General features: G+C 42.0%; 1 protein-coding gene across 1 annotated transcript in view; it reads right to left on the bottom strand.

Annotated features, from left to right (window-relative positions):
• Window positions 1-23,296, bottom strand: part of FAM222B (family with sequence similarity 222 member B) — a 63,081-nt gene extending 39,785 nt beyond the window's left edge. Inside the window, exon 1 of the mRNA XM_082860885.1 lies at window positions 23,227-23,296. The gene's annotated coding sequence lies outside the window, so the exon portion shown is untranslated. The remainder of the gene's footprint in view (window positions 1-23,226) is intronic.
• Window positions 23,297-23,485: the final 189 nt, after the last annotated feature.

Consider the following 23,485-nt stretch of genomic DNA (forward strand, 5'->3'; position numbering starts at 1 on the left):
TGTGCACTTTCCTATACATTTTATCTCAAAAAGTTTTAAAACATCAAGTTTCAGATTGTATTATAAGATAAACACATCTATTTTTGAAGCACATATGAATATTATATATATGTCTGTAGGTCCAAGAAAATATCTAGAAGTACATACACCAATCTGTCAACAGTAGTAACCACTGAGAGGAGGAAAAGAGGGGTACGGAGGAATAAAGAGGAAAAAATTTTTATATTTGTTTTCCTCAATCTTTTAAAAGATAAAAAACATGCATTAATTTTGTAATTTTAATAGATTAGCTGAGTAGTAGAATTACAAATTATATTTGTAATTTTTGAACTTTCTGTGTTGAACATGCCTTACATTCACAATCAGCAAAAGATATTAAAACACAAAACAAACATACCATCTCTCAGAAACAGAAGGAAAGATCAATGGGTTGGACTGAAAACTAGTTTAGGTAACATCCATCTAGTCTGATCATTGTTTGCACTTCAATATTTCTTGAGTACTCTATTTTGCAAATTTCCCAAATGACACTTTTAACAAGCAAAAAAACCCCAAAAAGGTGCGTTTGATGCTTAATTTACTCAAATCAAAATAAATATACAGTTTTCAGCAGAACCAGATAACAAAAATAAAACAATAACAATGATCTATTCTGAACCTAAGCTAAACACTATTAAAAAGGCATTTTCCAAATCAAAACTACGAGGTACCACCTCACACCAGTCAGAATGGCCATCATTAAAAAGTCTACAAATAACAAATGCTGGAGAGGGTGTGGAGAAAAGGGAACCTTCCTACACCGTTGGTGGGAATGTAAATTGGTGCAGCCACTATGGAAAACAGTATGGAGGTTCCTCAAAAAACTAAAAATAGAGTTGCCATATGATCCAGAAATCCCACTCCTGCACACATATCCAGACAAAACTATAATTTGAAAAGATACCTGCACCCCACCCCGCCATGTTCATAGCAGCACTATTCATAATAGCCAAGGCATGGAAGCAACCTAAATGTCCATCAACAGATAAATGCATACAGAAGATGTGGTATATATAAACAATGGAATGCTACTCAACCAGAAAAAAATGAAATAATGCCATTTGCAGCAATGAAGATGGACCTAGAGATCATCATACTAAGTGAAATAAATCAGAAGCAGGGGGAGGAGGAATTCAGAGACTGGGACTGACATATACTGATACTATGTATAAAATAGATAACTAATGAGAACCTACTTTATAGCACAGGGAACTCTACTCAATGCTCTGTGGTGACCTAAACGGGAAGGAAATCCAAAAAAGAGGGGATATATGTATACATATAGCTGATTCACTTTGCTGTACAGTAGAAACTAACACAACATTGTAAAGCCACTGTACTCCAATAAAAATAAAAAAAAACAAAAGCGACAAATACCACATGATGTGACTTATATGTGGAATCTAAGATATGCACAAATGTACTTATTTACAAAACAGAAACAGACTCACAGACAGAGAACCGACTTTTGGTTACCAAGGGGGAGGGGGGTGGGGGAGGGAGGGATTGGGAGTTTGGTATTAGCAGATGCAAACTATTATATATAGATTGGATAAACCACAAGGTCCTACTGGATAGTATAGGGAACTATATCCAATATCCTGTAATAAAGCATAATGGCAAAGAAAAAAAATAAAACTTTAGTGTTAAAAAATAAGTAAATAAATAAATAAATAAAATAAAATAAAAAGGCATTTTCCCCATAAAGACCCACTAGTGACATTTTACAAAATTCAAACACCCAAGAGACAGAACACAAACTTTGATAAGGAAATTTATTATTCACTAGACTTAAAGAGAACAACAGGTCTGAAAAAACAAGTGTGAAAACTTGGGGGGAAAAAAGAAAAAAGGCAATGCCTTGACTATTATTTCAACGTAGCAAGGTATTCTTTTAACCTTTTTTTTTAACTGGCTGCACTTTCTCTTTCAGACACTAGAGGGAAGTATAAAATCCATTCACTGTATCTTTGGGAATTCAATTCATTCATTCATTCACTCACATCACCGTATTTACTGCATTCCTACATACCAGGAACTTCATTAGCCCCCAGAGACAAAAAGACGAATAAGCTACAAACTCTGTCTTTAAGGTGCTTAGTCTAGTGAAGGGAGACACCAGTTTGGAAAAAAAAAGGCAAACTACAACAAAGAATGCACATGAGAACCAAACCCCAACTTTTGCAAGACTGTGGGTTTGGGGCAGGACGGTTTGGCAGAGGGAGAAAAAAACATGTGTCCATATAAAAATTCATACTAGACAAACCAGCTTATCAAAACTGGCTTACTCTCCTATTTACAATTTTCCCACCTTAATCTAAATGGAAATAGCTTCACTTAGAAGGTATCTTTAGGGCTTCCCTGGTGGTGCAGTGGTTGAGAATCCGCCTGCCAGTGCAGGGGACATGGGTTCGAGCCCTGGTCTGGGAAGATCCCACATGCCGCGGAGCAACTGGGCCCGTGAGCCACAATTACTGAGCCTGCGCGTCTGGAGCCTGTGCTCCGCAACAACAGAGGCCGCAATAGTGAGAGGCCCACGCACCACAATGAAGAGTGGCCCCCGCTTGCTGCAACTAGAGAAAGCCCACACACAGAAACGAAGACCCAACACAGCCATAAACAAATAAAAATTTAAGAAAAAAAAGATTCTTTAAAAAAAAAAAGAAGCTATCTTTAAACTGTTATCTATAGAAAGTAGAGGAGTGAGGCATTAACGTGTGTGGAAGATTTGCTAAAATATCTAGTTGGCTACGTTTCAAAATCAATTGTACACAGTTTAAAAAGCATGAAGGTAACAGATACAATTGGAGTTAAGACTGCTTACATGATAATAAAAATTCTCATTTGAGATCAAGATAAATTACACTACACCCCCCTGCAAAGAGCACGTCAAGGATAAATAAATAAGTAGAAGTTTCCTAAATGTGCTCTCTCTTATGCAAATTAAGTTGCCCTAATCCTCAAAATGACTGCTGCATCTTTTGCTATGGTTTGGGATGTTTGGATTGTGTGTGTTGGGGGTGGAGAGTTGGAGAGAAGGAACAAGTTGTTAATTTCTCATACTGAAGGAGTAGCACATGGTAGAAAAAGTAAAAGCCAACATCCTGAAAAAGTTTCACACACATACACAAAATGAGACAGCAAACTTGTGAATCAAGCATGATTTGGCATCTTTAAATGAAGAGCCAATTCCCTTCTAGTGCCAAAGCCAATGGCTTCTCCTGTAGATAAAATGGCACAGTTCCTGAAAAAGCCCTGGACGCTGTTTCCCCACAATCCTATAATCTGTCAGAAGATAGAAAACAAAAAGAAGGCTCTGCCAGCCAGAAAAAGCAAATTATAACCAACACAGAGCCAACACTTTACTTCAGACAGAAGGAGCTTTTCTATGCATTTTTGGAAGGAAAGAGACAAAAGAAGCTTACCATTGCTCAAATAACCAAGGCAAACATTTTAACCAAATATCATCTTGGATAAGCATTTGATGCAATAGCCTGCTTTCTCATTTATACATAGCCTTAAAGAATATTTGCAACAAACTGGCCACAAAATACGAATAATTTTTACAAGTCAATAAGAAAAAGAAACAACCGAAGGGGATATTTTCAAAGGGCATGAACTAGTTAGTAGTCACAGAAGAAATACATAAGATCAAGTATTACATATATTCCATATTGTTAGGAAGTAGTGGAAAGTGCCTTCTCCATACAGTCCCAAAGGTATTTTGGCTTGATAGTACTGCCAACTGCAAGCCTCCAGAATAAAAAGAAGAACAATAACAAAAGATAAGGGTGCCTCAAATCATGTTGTACACTTTAATATCTTACAATTTTATTAATCAATTATACCTTAATAAAGCTGGAAAAAATATACATTCCTAAAAATATATGATAGAAGCTTTGTGAAATATCTACTCTGGAAAAGAAACAAGAAACAATTAAGTAGAATGGATACAGGTCAACTGCAAATCAAACCCAAAGGAACTAAAATAAGAATTTAAGATGAACCTTTACCTATGAACTTGAAGCCAATCCCTGAGTCTACAATGAGCAAGGCAGATGATGGCAGCAGATAACAGAAAGCCTAAATACAACCACAAATGTAAAGCATCTCCAAGAAAGAAAGCTTACTCCACCGTCTTTGCTGTAGAAGCAGACCATTCAGGGACCCCCTTTCCAGTCACCAAATGCAAAAATAAAGCGAATAATGCCTGGGTGAGGCAAAAACAAGTACAGTCTTCCCATCAAAGAGGAAAAGAAACCTAAACCTTTCACTTGTCCTTGATACAAAGAGGTAATGGATTGTGGAACTGAAATTCCAGAAAAAAGATTCAATTCCAACCTATGTAAAGCTAAGAACTTCATGTCACTCTGTTCTAAAATTAGCAATACACAGGTCTCCACAGAAAAAAATAATACACAAGATCCCAACTGAGCTGTCAGCAGGGTAAAGTTCTGAGCAAGTCAGCAGACTATTGCTTAACCATTTCCCTTATCGGTTTTAAACATCAAAAGAACCACATCCCAGTTTTCCTCTATTGTTAATGTCACTTTAGAGGCTGAGAAAAATTTAGTTCATCAGATTCAAATTTCAGGCATTTTCTAAGTACATTATAGGTAATGATGCCACCAATTCTATATTTAGAACCAGGTGTGGAACAAGGAGTGCTAGTTTTGCCTGAAATGGCACTGTCTCTCTCTTTAAAGCCTAACTGCAACCATCACCTAAGCCTACATTAAAATGTCTATATGGTGTTGCCTAAAATAAATTAAAATGCTTTTTCAATGCTTTTTTTTTGAGTGGTTCTACTGATTGGCTGTGACACTTTAAATATAGATAATAAACCGCCACCACCAGTTCTTTAAACAGTCAGAGTTTTAACTGCCATAGGGTGCCACTCACACCCTCACTTGAACCAAAAAGCCAAGATGGTAAAACCCTTGTGATAAGAAACCTCTAAAGTGATATTATAATAAACCTTTAGGAAATATTCTCTTTAATAAAAAGTTGTCTCATTATGGTTCCATAATTGTTACACTCCAGAAATTAGGATAGCAATCTTTTCCCAAATCCTGAGCTATTTTTTTCTGCAAATAGTATTTACAAAAATATATCACCAGGACTTCCCTAGTGGTGCAGTGGTTAAGAATCAGCCTGCCAATGTAGAGGACACAGGTTCAAGCCCTGGTCTAGGAAGATCCCACATGCCGCGGAGCAACTAAGCCCGTGCGCCACAACTACTGAGCCTACACTCTAGAGCCCGCGAGCCATGACTACTGAAGCCAGCTCTCCACAACTACTGAAGCCCGCGCACCTAGAGCCGGTGCTCTGCAACAAGAGAAGCCCCCGCAATGAGAAGCCCGTGCACCGCAACAAAGAGTAGCCCCCACTCGCCACAACTTGAGAAAGCCCGCGCGCAGCAATGAAGACCCAATGCAGCCAAAAATAAAATAAATTTATTTAAAAAGAAAAAAATATATATCACCTTTCTCAAAAGGAACTTAAGGGCTCTAAGAGACAGCATATTGCTAATTTTCACAACATCCCAATAAAGAACTATTATTTAGGGCTTCCCTAGTGGCGCAGTGGTTGAGAGTCCGCCTGCCGATGCAGGGGACACGGGTTCGTGCCCCGGTCCAGGAAGATCCCACATGCCGCGGAGCGGCTAGGCCCGTGAGCCATGGCGGCTGGGCCTGCGTGTCCGGAGCCTGTGCTCCGCAACGGGAGAGGCCACGACAGTGAGAGGCCTGTGTACCGCAAAAAAAACCCCAACAAAAAACAAAAATTATTATTTAGCATTTATATCACATTTTAACTTGCAAAAGTGTTTTACAATTTTCATTAGTAGTCATGCCTCACAACCACCCACTGAGCTAAACTGGTCCTGTTATCCTCATTTGACAGCTGAGAAAACTGATGTATCATAAAGCCAAGGTGAAGCCGGTCTGCTTTTCCAAGACTAGGGACCTGATCCTTAAATATAGTCTCATTCACTCACCAGTGTATATGTATTGTTCATAACCCTAGTTTAATTAGGGGTTTTTTTGGTTTTTTTTAAAAAATAAATTTATTTTATTTATTTTTGGCTGCATTGGGTCTTTGTTGCTGCGTGTGGGCCTTCTCTAGTTGTGGCAAGCAGGGGCTACTCTTCATTGCAGTGCGTGGGCCTCTCATTGCGGTGGCCTCTCTTGTTGGGGAGCACGGGCTCTAGGTGCGCAGGCTTCAGTAGTTGTGGCATACGGGCTCAGGAGTTGTAGCTCGCAGGGTCCAGAGAGCATGCTCAGTAGTTGTGGTGCACGGGCCTAGTTGCTCCGTGGCATGTGGGATCCTCCCGGACCAGGGCTCGAACCTGTGTCCCCTGCATTGGCAGGCGGATTCTTAACCACTGTGCCACCAGGGAAGCCCCTAAGCTAGGTTTTGAGAGGACAGGACTCTACCTAAAATGATGGTACAAAAACATTAAGATTATAATGCTTTGACAAAAATATATAACCACATTGGAATACAAATAAGTAAGAATTTAGTAACTACACAGGAAGTTTTTAGAAATAGGCTTCCAAAACCTCGTCGTCATCATACAAAAATGAAATGCTTTTCATCTCATTTGCTCCCTCCAACCACTATAATCAGACATCTAGCTCCACCAGTCCAATGAGTAGTTCTACTCAAGATCACCAATAATCTCTAGGTTGCCAAACCCCACAGGTACTTCTCTGCTCTTATCTGAGACAGCAATGCAATACAGTGGTCCACTCCCTTCTTTACATGTTCTTTACTTGCCTTCCATAACATCATTTTTCCTGGTTTTCCTCCTACCTCACTGGCTACTCCTTCTGTGTCAGACCTCTCTTCTCTAGACACAGACCATTCTAGGTGACCTCCTGACTGAATTCCATGATTTCAACTTCTATCTACACGTTGATGATCTCCAAGTCTACAATTCCAGCCCAGACTTCTCCCTGGAATGCCAGGCTTTTCTACCCAACTATCTTACAGCTCCAGTTGGCTGTCGAACATGCAGCTTGAACTCGACATGACCAAAACAGAATCCTTGATAAATATGTTCTGCCACAGTCTTACCCATCTCAATAAATATAATCACCATTTATACACAGTAACCAGAGTATCTTTCTAAAAGTACAAATCAACTCACATCATATCCCTGCTTAAAAGCCTCCAAAGGAAGCACACTACCCTAGTTTTCAAATCTCAACGTCATATGGCCTCTGTCCTCTTCTTGCATCACTCTCCCTCTCACCCACCATATTCAAGCCACACTGGTCTTATTCCTGCTCCTCCAACATACGGAGTTCATTCCTCCTTAGTTTTGCACTGGAATGTTTGATCTGCTAATCCTTGTATCCTCCTGGATCTTAAATGCCATACCCTCAGAGAGATATTCCCTATTCTCCCAATCTAAAGTAGCTATCCATTCATCCTCTAATACATCATGCTGTTTTAATGCTCTGCAACTGATTTTTTAAAAGTTGTTTGTTGTCTGTTTACCCTCACTAGAACATCAGCTCCATAAGAACAGGGACTTTGTTTACCAGAGAATTGTTAGTTCCCAACACATACTAGAAACTCAATAAATTTGGCAGGCTTAGTTGTTAGGTGCTGCTGAACTTAAAAGGGTAAAAAAGACATAACCCCTACCCACAAAGAGCTCACAATCCAGCTGATGAAACAAAACATTAGAATAATAAGTGTAATGCTAACAGGATACTAAAATATCAGAGCAGCCCAGAAGCGGAAGTGATTAATTCTGACTTGGAAACTAGGAAGACTTCACAGAAGAAATGAGCTGTGAGCTAAATCCTAAAGATTAATCAGGAGATTCACTAGATTATTGGTTATGTCTGTCTGCCTGTTTTGGAAGTGTCCTTGGAGGGAAAGAAAACAGCCCGAGCAAAAACATAATGAGGAAAGGAGGAGGGAAGATGGAATCAAGCATGTGCTATGTATCAGGCACTGTGGGTACTGAAGGGTTTGAAAGGGAAAGCACGTAAGTAGTCTTAGAACTTAGGAAGATCATTCTTGTGGCAGTGTGCTGGATCAAGTGAAGGATGATAAGACCTGAGGCATACAGACCAGTTAGGAGGTTACTGCAACGGTCCAAGTGAGAAATGAAAACGGTCTAATCCAAGACTTCAGCAATATGGCTGGAAAGGAAACAGCAGGTTTAGGAGACCTTGAAGGTTAAAATCAGACCAGATATGAGTGATGAAGGAGAAGGAAGAAACAAGGTCAAGTCCAAAGTTTTTGATTTAGGCAACTGTGTGGCTGTTAATACCATTCAACTAGGCAGGAAATCTAGAATGTTTAGATTTTGTGGGGAAGACAATGAATTCTGTGATGCCTATGCAATGTCTAGGTGGGTTTTGGAAATATAGGCCTGAAAAAAAATATATATATAGGCCTGGATTCTAGGAGGGAAGGAGGGATGGCGCAGGGGAGAGGGAAAGAGAGAGAAAGAGAGAGATCTGAGTTAAACCTAGACATCTGGAGAAGTTGTCTGTGTGTGCAGTGAATTACATCACCTGTGAAAAGAAAAAATAAAGACAGAAAGACTAAAGATTCAGCTGAAAGAGAAACAGTGATACAAGGTCACAGAGGATTAACAGTATAGTGAAGAAAGGAAAGGCCAACATGAATATAGTAAACTCTATAGGTGTGGAAGAAAGAAGTAAAGATAATTTCCACTTGATAGCCTTTGAGAGAAAGGTGGGGGAGAGAGTAACATCAAAGGACTAGAGATTAATGGTTTACCAAGAACAGGCAAATATTTAGGTGACATATAGAAGCCTAATTGGATACCTAACAATCCCTTACTTAAGAGGAAAGATCTTATTTTATCTAAATAAAAGTCCTTACTTAGAAATTTGAGATCTGATGGAAAACCAGAGTATTTGTGGAAAAGAAGGGCAGAGTAGAGACATGATCCAGAAACACTAGCAAATAGTTCAAATTATCTCTCACCAAAAAACCAGTAGCAAAGGGAAGAGGATGGATGCCCAGCAGAGGGGTGCACCAGGTCTTCATTTTGGCTGCGCCAGGTCTTTGTTGTGGCACGCGGGATCTTCGTTGCGGCATGCAGGATATAGTTCCCTGACCAACTATCGAACCCAGGCCCCCTGCACTGGGAGCACCGGGTCTTACCCACTGGACGAGGAGGGAAGTCCCCTCATTATGTATCTTTTAAATTATTTAAAATATATTCAAAAAAGAAATTAAGTTAAAAAATTCAAATATTTAAGAAGTTATATTTCTGGAATTCTTTATTGTCTTTAAAGACTTATTTAAAATCTTTTTTAAAGTCTTCTACCCTCAGACTTTCTTTCTGAAAAATTTTACACAGGGACTTCCCTGGTGGCACAGTGGTAAAGAATCCGCCTGCCAATGCAGGGGACACGGGTTCGAGCTCTGGTCCGGGAAGATCCCACATGCCATGGAGCAACTAAGCCCGTGCACCACAACTACTGAGCCTGCGTTCTATAGCCTGCAAGCCACAACTACTGAGCCCACGTGCCACAACTACTGAAGCCTGTGTGCCTAGAGCCCGCACTGGGCAACAAGAGAAGCCACCGCAATGAGAAGCCTACACACCGCAACGAAGAGTAGACCCTGAGGGCTTCCCTGGTGGTGCAGTGGTTGGGAGTCCGCCTGCCGATGCAGGGGACGAGGGTTCGTGCCCCGGTCTGGGAGGATCCCATGTGCCGCAGAGCGGCTGGGCCCGTGAGCCATGGCCGCTGAGCCTGCGCGTCCGGAGCCTGTGTTCCGCAACGGGAGAGGCCGCAGCGGTGACAGGCCCGTGTACCGCAAAAAAAAAAAAAAAGAAAAAAAGAGTAGACCCTGAGAAAGCCCATGCACAGCAATGAAGACCCAATGCAGGCAAATAAATAAATAAAAATTTTACACAGTAAAATTCATTTTATAGTGTTCAGTTCTAAGAGTTCTCATAAATTCATAAATTCATATAACTATAACCACAAACAAGGTAAAGAACAGTTCTATCACCTCCCCAAAATATCCTCATGCTACCCCCTTGTAGTCAAACACTTCACCTACCCTTAACCCAAGGCAATCATTGATCTGTTCTCCATCGTCCCTATAGTTTTGAGTTTTCCAGAATGTCATATAAATTCAATCATGTAGTATTTTTTTTAATTGAAGTATAGTTGACTTACAAAGTTATGTTAGTTTCAGGTATACAACAAAGTGATTCAGTTATATATATATGATATATATATAGATCACATATATATATATACACACACACACACACACATATATACATTCTCTTTCAGATTCTTTTCCATTATAGTTTATTATAAGATATTGAATATAGTTCCCTGTACTATACAGTAGGTCCTGGTTGTAGAGTAGCCTTTTGAGTATGGCTTCTTTCACTTACCATGATGCATATGAGATTCATTCATGTTACTGCATATATGAATAGTTCCTTTTTGTTGCTGAGTAGTATTCCATTGTATGGATATATCACAGTTGGTTTTTCCACTCCAAAGTTGAGGGATATTCAGGTTGTTTCCAGTTTTGGGTGAGTACCAATAAAGCTGCTATAAATATTCACATACAGGTTTTTGTGTCAGAGGTTGTCATTTAATTTGGGTAAACACCTGAGTCATATGGTTAAGTGTATGTTTTACTTTATAAGAAACCCCCACAGTGTTTTCCAAAGTTCCAATTGTTCCACATCCTCATCAGTCCATAATCTAGACAGTTTTCTTTTGTTGTTTTTTAGTCATTCTAATGGCACATCTCATTATGATTTTAATTTGCATTTTTCTAATGACTAAGATGTTGAGGACATTTTCATGAGCTTATGTGCCATCCATATATCTTCTCTGCTGAAGTCATTCAAATCTCTCACCCATTTTTTTAATGGTGTCATTTGCTTTTCTTCTTGATGAGTTTTGAGCTCTTTATACATTCTATATACAGTTCCTATCTTGATATATGACTTGCAAATACTTTCTCCCAGTCTGTATCTTGGCTTTTGCAGAGTAAAAGTTTTAAATTTTGATGAAGCCCAATTTATCAATTTTTTCTTTTATGGATATTGCTTTTGGTACTGTATCTAAGAACTCTTTGCCTAACTCAAGGTAACAAGGATTTTCTCCTGTTTCATTCTAAATATTTTATAGCTTTCCATTTTACATTAAGGTCTGTGATTGATCTTGAGTTAATTTTTACATAAGGTGTGAAGTGTAGGTTGAGGTTCTTTTTTTCTTTTTTTGCGTTTAGATATCTAGTTGTTCCAATGACTAGCGGTTGAGAAAACTATCCTTTCTCTGTTGACTTGCCTTTGCACCTCCGTCAAAAATCAAACAGCCCTATTTAATAGTGTGGGTCTATTTCTCTATTCTCTATTCTGTTCATTGATCTATATATCTATCCTTTTGCCAATACCACACTGTCTTGGTTACCGTAGATCTTCAGTAAGTCTTGAAATCAGGTAGTATGAGTCTTCCAGCTTTGTTAACCTTTTTCAAAATTGCTTTGGCTATTTTGGTCCCATATAAATTTTAGAATCAACTTGTCAAGGATTTTTTAAGCTTCCCCAAAAGTGTCTACTTATAGATGGAAGTTGGCTGCCTAGGTTAACCTTAAGAAAGACGATGGGGGTACGGGCTTCCCTAGTGGCCCAGTGGTTGGGAATCCACCTGCCAATGCAGGGTACATGGGTTCGAGCCCTGGTCCGGTAGGATCCCACATGCTGCAGAGCAACTAAGCCCGTGCGCCACAACTACTGAGCCTGCAAGCCACAACTACGGAGCCCATAAGCCACAACTACTGAAGCCCACGCACCTAGAGCCTGTGCTCCGCAACAAGAGAAGCCACCGTAATGAGAAGCCCTCACATCGCAACGAAGAGTAGCCCCAGCTCGCCACAACTAGAGAAAGCCCACGTGCAACAACGAAGACTCAACACAGCCATAAATAAATAAATAAACAAGCAAACAAACGATGGGGGCATTGTAAGGGCTGGAAATTCTAGGCTTATTTTTCAAGGTTCTGATTTTTCACTTGCACAACTGTTTTGAGATTTCCTTGCAGTTGTGCAAAAGGGAAGAAAAATGCTTTGTATAAAAGATATGTATTAATATTATTTGGTACAATAAAGTTGAAAACACAATTTTCCTAAAAAACATGCTGTTTATTTCAAATAGTGAAAATAAAAATGTTAAACTTATTATACTTTACAAACAACAGTCCCTCTGCTGCCAGTAATCCTAACTCCAAGTCATCCTTCAGGTGTTACATTGAACATTCTTTCATCCATCCACATGCCTTTCTTGATCCCCCAAATATGGGTTAAGGGTTAACATGTTTCCATTGCACCCTGAGGTCCTCTAACATCCCTCTTAACACGTTATATTCTATAACTGATAGCTAACTTTGTTTCTCCCATCAGGACATAAACTGGGTGGGCAGAACTAGCTACACTAGCTAATTCATTCTTAGCTCCTAGCACAGAGTAGGCAATGCATAAATCTTTGTTGTGAATGACCAATTGCTTTGAATGACAGGAAGAAACTGAAAAGAGAATGTCCTATCTTGTAGACATACTGTAAAAGGAATCCTCCAAAAGAGTAAAAGGGGATAACAGCTGTTAAAAAGGAGGTATCTTGGGGCTTCCCTGGTGGCGCAGTGGTTAAGAATCTGCCTGCCAACGCAGGGGACACGGGTTCGAGCGCTGGTCCGGGAAGATCTCACATGCCGCGGAGCAACTAAGCCAGCGTGCCAGAACTACTGAAGCTCATGCACCTAGAGCCTGTGCTCCGCAACAAGAGAAGCCACTTCAATGAGAAGCCCACGCACCGCTACGAAGAGTAGCCCTGCTCCCCCCAACTAGAGAAAGCCCACGTGCAGCAACGAAGACCCAACGCAGCCAAAAATAAATAAATAATTTTTTTTAAAAAAAGGAGAGATCTTCAATGAATACATGAAGAAATGGAGGGCAAACCTATAGGTTAAACGATAAATAGTAGACATATGAAATCATTCTGTATGGACCTATCTGGATACTGTTCCAAACAAACAGTTGAAAAATTATTGAGATAATTGGGGAAATGTGAAAACTAACTGGATAACTGATGCTATTAAGAAATAAAATGCCTGTTAATTTTTTGTGGGATTTCTTTTAGTCCTTATCTTTTAGAGATATATACTGAAATATTTATTCATGAAATTATGATATCCTGGATTTTTAAAAAATAATGTAGGTGGGTTAGTGGGTAGGGGGTACATAGATGAAACAAGACAGGCATGAGTTGACAATTATTATAACAGAGTGATAGGGGTTCATTATACTGTTCTGTCTACTCTTGCATATATTTGAAATTTTCCATAATAAAGGGGTAAAATGATAATATATCTACAGATTAATTTTCTTTTTAACATTAAATCCCCAAGGAAAGGGAGAAAAAGAGAAGTATGGGAAGCTAAGCCTTGAACCAAGTCAAGACCCTAGAGATGTCTGTGATTCCCAGCATTTGAAACTCCAGTCAAAGACAGACATCCTGTTCAATGTCAATATTAAAAATGCTTAGCTAAAATATACCAACAACTTTAAACACTCTGCAAATTCCTCCCTTTCATAAAACATGCCTTTGCTTATATTTCAAAATCATGAACTAAAAAAAAAGCACCTAAATTATACCAAATTGTCCTTCCAAAAAGCAACAACAGCATGTATATCTTTCACTTACCATCAGGCATATTTATTTCAGTGTTTTCAGTTATTATATAAACGGTGGAAAGCTGTGTGGTAGGAGAAGACTGCACAGAGATAGCTGACTTGAGTTCCCAATCCCAACTCTGAACTAACCTGGTATCACTAATTAAAAATTATCCTGTGGTCTTCAAATCAAATCTTCTGAGGTTTTGGTTCATAAAAATCACCTAGCTTGGGACTTCCTTGGTGGCACAGTGGTTAAGAATCCACCAGGAAAAAAAAAGAATCCACCAGGGTCCGAGCCCTGGTCCGGGAAGATCCCACATGCTGTGGAGCAACTAAGCCCGTGTGCCACAACTACTGAGCCTGCGAGCCACAACTACTGAAGCCCGCACGCCTAGAGCCTGTGCTCCACAACAAGAGAAGCCACTGCAGTGAGAAGCCCATGCACCGCAACGAGGAGTAGCCCCCGCTGGTCAAAACTAGAGAAAGCCCGCGCACAGCAACGAAAACCCAAAGCAGCCAAAAAAAAAATCACCCAGCTTTTTTTTTTTTTTGCGGTATGCGGGCCTCTCACTGTTGTGGCCTCGCTCGTTGTGGAGCAAGGCTCCGGACGCGCAGGCTTAGCGGCCATGGCTCACGGGCCCAGCCACTCCGCGGCATGTGGGATCTTCCCGGACCGGGGCACGAAACCGCGTCCCCTGCATCGGCAGGCGGACTCTCAACCACTGCGCCACCAGGGAAGCTCTCACCTAGCTTTTAATCTGAGGTACTCAGTGGAACAGATTCCTTTTTTTCCCCCCCATTATCTATAATGGAACTGATGTTAGAAAAGGCAGTTTTCAAGATTTCCCTGGTGGTCCAGTGGTTAAGAATCCGCCTTCCAATGCAGGGGACGCGGGTTGGATCCCTGGTCGGGGAACCAAGATCCCACATGCTGCGGGGCAACTGAACCTGCGCGACACAACTAGAGAGCCCGTGTGCCGCAACTACAGAACCCACACGCCACAACTAGAGAGGAGCCCGTGTGCCACAACAAAGACCCAACACAGCCAAAAATAAAAGAAGGAAGGAAGGAAGGAGAGAAAGAAAGAAAAAAGAAATAAAGAAAAGGCAGTTTTCTAAGTCTGGTAAACCACTGAGAATAGGAAAAGAAAATGTACAGCTGATGTGCACACTAATTTCCTTTCATTGAAAAATTTACAAACTTACATATGCTTTTAAGCAGGAACGGTATCCTTATTTAATTAAGAGTAATACCATTCTTTCCACTAAGATGAGAAGTTTTGTGTTTTATTCTTGCTTGCAACCTAAAAGCTGCTAATTTAAGCCAAGTATGTAACACATTAAAAAATGTAAAAATAAGTATGAACTACTATTGAGAAAGTACTGAGTGCCACATTTCCATTAAGCCAATCCCTCCAGATGATGTGAATGAACAACATATTAAGCAACTGGAACTTAGACTCACAGGGTCATCATGCTGGCTTTAACTATTACTTACACCCTAATGATTTCTAGATCTGCATCTCCATTCTAAACCTCTCTACCGAACTCTAGACCCAAATACCCAGAAGCCTATTGGACATTTGCTCCTGGATTTCCCAGACACCTCAAATCTAACATACCAAAATCAAACTCATTTTCCCTCAAATGTAACACCCTCTTATTCCTGTATTCCCTACCTTGTTTAATGACATCACCATCCACTTAGTTGCCCAAGCAATTTCAAATCCATCTTCGACAACTACTTCTCCCTTACACACTCCCCAACATAAAGTCAATAAGATCCTTCTAGTCAGTCTCTTAAAAAGCTCTTTAATCTGTCTACAATTCCATCACTACCACTGTAATTGAGATCTTCAATATCTCTCAAGCAACCATCACACCAGTCTCATAACTGTCTCCCTGCAGCCAATTTCTCCTTCTAAAATCTAACTTCCACACTGTCAACAGTGTTAGATTATTTTTCTTTTTTTAAAATTTATTGTATTGGGCTTCCCTTGTGGCGCAGTGGTTGAGAGTCCGCCTGCCGATGCATGGCACATGGGTTCGTGCCCCGATCCGGGAAGATCCCACATGCCGCGGAGCGGCTGGGCCCGTGAGCCATGGCCGCTGAACCTCGCGTCTGGAGCCTGTGCTCCACAACGGGAAAGGCCACAACACTGAGAGGACCGTGTACCTCAAAAAAAAAAAAAAAAAAAATTAAAATTTATTGTATTGAAGTATAGTAGATTTACAATGTTGTGTTAATTTCTGTTATACAGCAAAGTGATTCAGTTGTACATATACATTCTTTTTCATATTCTTTACCATTATGGTTTATCACAGGATATAGGACCTTGCTGTTGATCCATCAGTGTTACTTTTCTTAAAGAGTGATCTGAACTCTTCCATAGCACCTACAAAATAAAATTCAGACCCCTCACCAAGGCCATCCACAATTGGGCTCCAACCCATCTTTCACCTCACGTCCTTCCACTTCTACCCCATACCCCATGATCTACTCACATTAAACCACTAGCCTAAGGGTCCATACTCTTATACCCTTGTGCAAGTTGTTCTTTGCACTTGAAACACTATCTTCTCCAATCCTTTTCTGTTGAAGCAGCCAAATTGTATTCATTCCTCAAGACTCAATTGATTCTTCCTCCAGGAAGCCTTCTCCAACCTTCCTTTCCCACCCCCAGGCAGAACCAGTGCTCCCATAGCTCTTAGTGCAGATCTCTATGACAGCACATACTGTATTGGTTCATAATTACATTATTTGTCAGCCTCCAATTAAAATGTGAGCACCCTAGGGGACTTCCCTGGTGGCACAGTGGTTAAGAATCCGCCTGCCAATGCAGGGGATCCAGGTTCGAGCCCTGATCTGGGAAGATCCCACATGCTGTGGAGTAACTAAGCCCGTGAGCCACAACTACTGAGCCTGCTCTCTAGAGCCTGGGAGCCACAACTACTGAAGCCCGCGCGCCTAGAGCCCGTGCTCCGCAACAAGAGAAGCCACCACAATGAGAAGCCTGCGCACCTCAATGAAGAGTAGCTCCCGCTCACCGCAACTAGAGGAAGCCCGCACAGCAACGAAGACCCAACGCAGCCATAAATAAATAAATTAATAAATTAAAAAAAAAAAAATGTGAGCACCCTAAAGGACTTCCCTGGTGGTCCAGTGGTTAGTTAAGACTCCACGCTTCCAACGCAGGGGGCACGGGGTCAATCCCTGGTGGGAGAACCAAGATCCCACATGCCGAGCAGCGTGGCCAAAAAATTAAAAAAAAAAAAAATGTGAGCACCTTAAAAACAAGGATCATGTCATTCACATTTTAATTCTCAGTGCCTAGCACAATGCCTAACACACAGCAGGCACTTCAATGTTTGCTGAATTTGACTGCTGAGGATCAACCCCAAAATTTTTCAATGAGACCAGAGTCCAAAAAGCTTAAGAGAGTCCAGTTTGGGGGATTTCCCTGGTGGCACAGAGGTTAAGACTCCGTGCTCCCAATGCAGGGGGCCCGGGTTCGATCCCTGGTCAGGGAACTAGATCCCACATGCATGCCACAACTAAGGAGTCCACGTGCCATAACTAAGGAGCTGGTGAGCTGTAACTAAGGAGCCTGCCTGTTGCAACTAAGACCCGGCACAACCAAATAAATAAATAAATACTTTTTTTAAAAAAAAGAGGGCTTCGCTGGTGGTGCAGTGGTTGAGAGTCCGCCTGCCGATGCAGGGGACACGGGTTTGTGCCCCGGTCCGGGAAGATCCCACATGCCACAGAGCGGCTGGGCCTGTGAGCCATGGCTGTTGAGCCTGTGCGTCCGGAGCCTGTGCTCCGCAACAGGAGAGGCCACAACAGTGAGAGGCCCGCGTACCGCCAAAAAAAAAAAAAAAAAGAGAGAGAGAGAGAGTCAAATTTTGGCTTACTGGTGAAAAGACAAGACACTACAGAAATTCATGCTTACGCTATTTTTTGTTTTTCATAGTTTTCCCTACTAGCTTCAGGGTTAGTTACCAGAAAATTAATAACTGAGTTTTTTTTTTTCTTTTCTTCTGAGTCTTTTTTTTTTTTTCGCGGTATGCGGGCCTCTCCCGTTGCGGAGCACAGGCTCCGGACACACAGGCTCAACGGCCATGGCTCACGGGCCCAGCTGCTCCACGGCATGTGGGATCTTCCCAGACCGGGGCACGAACCCGTGTCCCCTGCATCGGCAGGTGGACTCAACCACTGTGCCACCAGGGAAGCCCTTCTGAGTCTTTTAAGTCACTCCTTAAATAACCTATGTTTTCCCATGAAACTGTACAATCCAGCACTGTACCAAACCACCATTTTATAACTGAGCTATCAAATCTGATAACTTATTACCCTCCTTGTATTAAATGCATCTTTAATAAAGAAAATTTAGCATTTTTCCTCAAGTTGTATTCCTTTTCACTCTGAGTTACAAAGCTCTAAAAGGGACACAATCAAGACCCTGATAGGCAGTGAAAAGACAGAAATAGATATTAAACACTTCTCTGCTGAGAAAGCATTCACCTCACACCAAGAGTACAGGGACTTCACACTTATCCCCTCTCTGGTCAGCTGTAAAGCTTCAGCCCTTCCCTTGGCCACTTCACTTCTCACAAATACTCTCACTTCCCAATTTATTGTATTAGAATCATCTTTTTAGAGTTGTGATATTTTAGGAGTTTAAATCCAAGAATTAGGCTCATGTCTCTTCTGAAAATGTTCCAAGCTTCCTGTCCTGCTCTGCTGCATTATACAATGTTACTCTGCCAAAGCCTTAGCTCATTTCCTCCTCCTGCTTGTCCTGATATGGTGGTACACATCAATAATGCACTCTCCCTTCCCATTTTCAGACTTTACTGTCTGTCTGGAATGCCCTATCTTTCACGTCCATCTGTGAGGGCCTATCATGCAGGTTCAATGCAGCAGAGGCCTTTACTGACGATATCTGAACCCAGCCCTTCCATCAACTCTCGTAACAAGTTGTACCTTTCTCTAGTAGAGCACCACTTACTACACTCCATCAATTCTTTTTTTTTTTTTCCTTTTGGCCATGTGGCATGCAGGATCTTAGTTCCCCAACCAGGGATCATACCATCATCCCCTGCAGTGGAAACATGGAGTCTTCACCACTGGACCCCAGGGAAGTCTCTCCATCAATTCTAAGACACCCTTTTTTCCGTCATATTTCTCTGAAAACAGGATACACCTTACAACTGATGGCATGCCAGTCTCATTAGCAGCATTTCTTCTTTCTTAGTGGTATGCAAAATAACTGTGAGCCTTACGATCATTAGCACCACAGATTTGATGAAATAAGATATTGCAAAAAAAATTTTTTTTAATTTAAAAAAAATTTTTAAAAAATAGATATTGCATTCTATATAATTACTTTGTATACTTCTGTTTCCTTCACTAGACTGTGAACTCCCAGAGGGCAAGGGCTATGTCATAATCATCTTTGACCAGTGATTTGGGCACAAAGAGAGTGTGTATCCAACAAACACTAGTAATAATTAGCATTCATTTAGCATTTACTAAGTATCAGGTACCATTCTAAGCAATTTACATGTATTACCACATTTAACCCTCACAACAACCCTATGAAGTAAGTACAATTATTATCTTTGTTTTATATATGAGGAAACAGGTAAAGACGCAAGGGTAAGCTTATTCAAAGATACACAAAGTTGCAGAAGATTTGAACCCATGTTTGCTGATTATGATTCATATTGTTATTATTTTTCCCTTCAGCAAATATTTAATCAGCAATTACTCTATGCCAACAACCGTGCTAAATAAATAAACACTGGTAAGCAAACCCTGGTCCTCAGAAGGCTACTCTGAACCACAGGTCCATTCTTGAATCCTTTACCCTCCAAACATCAGAACCAACTTACAAATTCACTAAGTTAAATCCACTCTCCTCACAACACTGTAAATCAACTATACTTCAATTTAATAAATAAATAAACAAACAAATCCACTCTACTTTTCCTTTTTAACATTTTCTCATATAGTATTCCTTTAAAGTTGTTAGCACTCTTATCAAGAACCAAAACAGGGCTTCCCTGGTGGCGCAGTGGTTGAGAGTCCGCCTGCCGATGCAGGGGACGCGGGTTCATGCCCCAGTCTGGGAAGATCCCACATGCCGCGGAGCGGCTGGGCCTGTGGGCCATGGCCGCTGAGCCTGCGCGTCCGGAGCCTGTGCTCCGCAACGGGAGAGGCCACAACAGTGAAGAGGCCCGCGTACCGCAAAAAAAAAAAAAAAAAAAAGAACCAAAACAAATGACAAACAGACCAAAAAAAAGAAACCCCTTTGTGCTCTATTGTTAAGTGGCTATAAAAATATCACAAAAGTGACTTCAGCTAAGGAATGGGTGGCAAAATCACAAAGGCTCTGAAGAAACAAAGATTCTGTTTGCAAGCAAATATTCTCAGTGAAAAAAGACAGGGAGGTAAAAACACCAAAATTTTGTTTTTATACAGACTGCTTTAAAAAGGTTCCCCCGAAGGGCCTCCCTGGTGGCGCAGTGGTTAAGAATCCGCCTGCCAATGCAGGGGGCACAGGTTTGAGCCCTGGTCCGGGAAGATCCCACATGCCACGAAGCAACTAAGCCCGTGAGCCACAACTAGTGAGCCTGCGCTGTAGAGCCTGTGAGCCACAACTACTGAAGCCCGCGCGCCTAGAGCCTGTGCTCCGCAACAAGAGAAGCCACTGCAATGAGAAGCCCGCGCACCGCAACGAAGAGTAGCTCCTGCTTGCCCCAACTAGAGAAAGACCGCGAGCAGCAACGAAGACCCAATGCAGCCAAAATACATTAATTAGTTAATTAATTTTTTTTTTTTTTAATTTTTTGTGGTAAGCGGGCCTCTCACTGTTGTGGCCTCTCCCGTTGCGTAGCACAGGCTCCGGACACGCAGGCCCAGCAGCCGTGGCTCACGGGCCCAGCGCTCCGCTGCATGTGGGATCTTCCCGGACCGGGGCACGAACCCGTGTCCCCTGCATCGGCAGGCGGACTCTCAACCACTGCGCCACCAGGGAAGCCCAGTTAATTAATTTTTTAAAAAATAAAAAAATAAAAAGGATCCCCCGAGGTATGAGATGCTTTCTGCTTTTTTTTTTTTTAAAGAAAAATGATTCATTTTATTAGAATAAAAATGAACTGGTAAACCTTATTCCTTTTATTTTAGTTCTTGCTATGTCAGGGATTCAGGGGAAGTCCTTACATCCCCACTTTAGATGGACTGCTCACACAACAAGGCAATCAAGGCACTGGCCATCCCCTTTCTTTCCCTCAGGGGAAGGCTCCTCATTCTGTAACAGTAATCTACTACATAAAAGGAACCACAAATAGGAAAGAGAATAGAAGGAGAGGACAGGAAATTCTCATCACAGCTGAACAAACCTCTACCATTTTAACGTAATAAGGATAGCATTTATGGACTTGTTTGAACTGATGGAAATTTCCAATAGAGGGGAAAATGCATTACCAAAATTAAAAATAAATGTCCAACTATTAAAAATAAGATGGTTAGGTTAGTTCTAACATTTTATACCTCTACTTCATCTTCCATGTGGTGGTGAAAGACAGAATAAATTTGTATCCTGTAAATGACCTATGACAGCAGTAACAAATGCTTTCTTTTTTAAACTATCCTCTAAATAAGAATAAAAAACTTACCTCTGTGTTATGGACACAGATTTTATTGGGACAGCCAAGGAACTAAAGCAAAAAGTTAAATATAATGTATCACTGTGTATTTCCAGGAAAGAAGTAAAACACATTTTACCAGATGGAGAAGTTAAAGACAACTACGGTGCATTTCCCTATTCCTATAAAATAATTCATTCTCCTTATCTGTGAACCTTCAAGGATCTAATACAGCTATTCCCTACCTTTGGTCAGATGAAAGACAAATCACTCACTAATTTCCAAAAGACCTCACCATTTCAAGCTCCGCATCCTCAGAGCCAGCAGAGCTGAAGCACCGTCTCTTTCTGTCCTTTTGAAAGGAGTTTCATCTCTTTCAAAAGCTGTGACTAGAAAGCCATTTTCTCTCTCTCCAAGTACACAGTTTAACTCTGTCCTCTGCTTTGTCCACCCTAAACAGCAAGAACAACAACAAAGCCTCAGGAGCGTTCCTTCAGCCCCTCAGAAACAAACCAGCCACCTCTTGGGCTCCTGCACAGCTGCTTCTGTCTTTCTTTGAGAGGCACTCCACCCTGGAGGTTCCACAGGCAGGGTAACAAAAAGTGGAGATGAAAAGTTGCTATATGCTATCTAACCTCCAAAATAGAGACAGGGCCTTGGGGCAACCAGAGACTCTTGCAACAAAAAACTTTTTTACAATTAAAAAATAACAAATTGTATTCGCACATCCCTCACTGTGCACCCCTCCCACTTCGTCTCAAACTAGTTTCTTCAACTCATCATAAAGCACGTTAGTACCAACTGTGGTTACAAGGGAACAAACCTAAACGGGCTGTGTTCAGAAAGCATTTAACAGATTGGCCTTCCATTCTCTATTGCCTCCCTCTTGAGTAAGGAGCTACATACCATTTGTAAAAATGCCTGAGAGTACGGTATTTTTCCTACACAAGTCTGATGGTTAATTTGTCACATCACAGAAGAAACTGGTATTTCTGTACATGCACACGATCTGCTGTGCTGATGAAGAATACACGTCTGTGCTGTGTCTACTGAGGTTTTACAAACAATATGTTTCGCCTTGACAAAGAAATCAGTTGTTCCATTAATAACGGTAAGATCTAAAATCCAGTGATACTGTTGGTGATATAGCAACCTCGGCACAGTACTCACAATTTACAATTTTTATAAACGATCTCAATCACATACATGATGCTTGCAATAGTCCGTTGAAACACATTACATCTTCCAGAGGTTCAGAAAGGTTAAGTGGGACCTGCCCAAGGTTACCTTTCAGCTTTAAACAGCGGTGGACGTGGGTTCGAAACTGCCGGACTCTAAGCCCCCAGCTCTTTTCCTTAGACCCCTCCCAGCTTTAAACGACCCCCACCCTCTACCCAGAGCAGCGTATTACTCCGGGCGACCGGCTCTTCCCTGCCTGGACCAGAGCCGTCTTCTTCAGCCCCAGCAGGGCTTTCATCCTCCACGCACCCCCATCCCCCGAGACGATTCTCTGAAAGAAGCAGAAAGGGAGAGGCGACCGAAAGCTCCCGGGGGAAGGGACGATGACAAACGGGGGAGCGCGGGACACTGCCCCTGCGGCGGGCTCCTTCACTCTGCAGCGCGCACCCCGTTCCCTCCCCAAGCTGTCCAGCCCTGACGCCGGGCCATCTGACCACCCCTGCCCCAAATTCCCGCATCATCATCTCAAACTGTCCCTCCCCCACGCCCCTTCGCCTCCGACAGGCAGAGCCCCCCCACCAAGTCTGAGTATTCCTCCAGCAGGTTACCCCCTTCCCTCCCGTCGCCCACCCCGCTTCCACCACCACTCACTGTCGGTGACTGGGCCCGGCCCTCATGGCTGCTCCGTTGCCGCCCGCCGCCGCCACTGCTGCTCCACGCCCCGGCTCCTCAGTCGCCGCCGCCGCCGCCGCCGTGGGGACTCGCCGGCAGCCGCTCCTGCGCCTGCGCAGCCTGGAGCGCCGGGGCCCTTCCGGGCCGCCCGCGCCTGCGCAGCCCGCACCGGGGGTGTCTGCCTCAGCGCCTGATGCCCTGGACCCCCGGGTCTCGGGTGGACATGGCTGCTGGCTTC

Source organism: Leucopleurus acutus (assembly GCF_964270905.1).
Source record: "Leucopleurus acutus genome assembly, chromosome: 19".
NCBI lineage: Eukaryota > Metazoa > Chordata > Mammalia > Artiodactyla > Delphinidae > Leucopleurus > Leucopleurus acutus.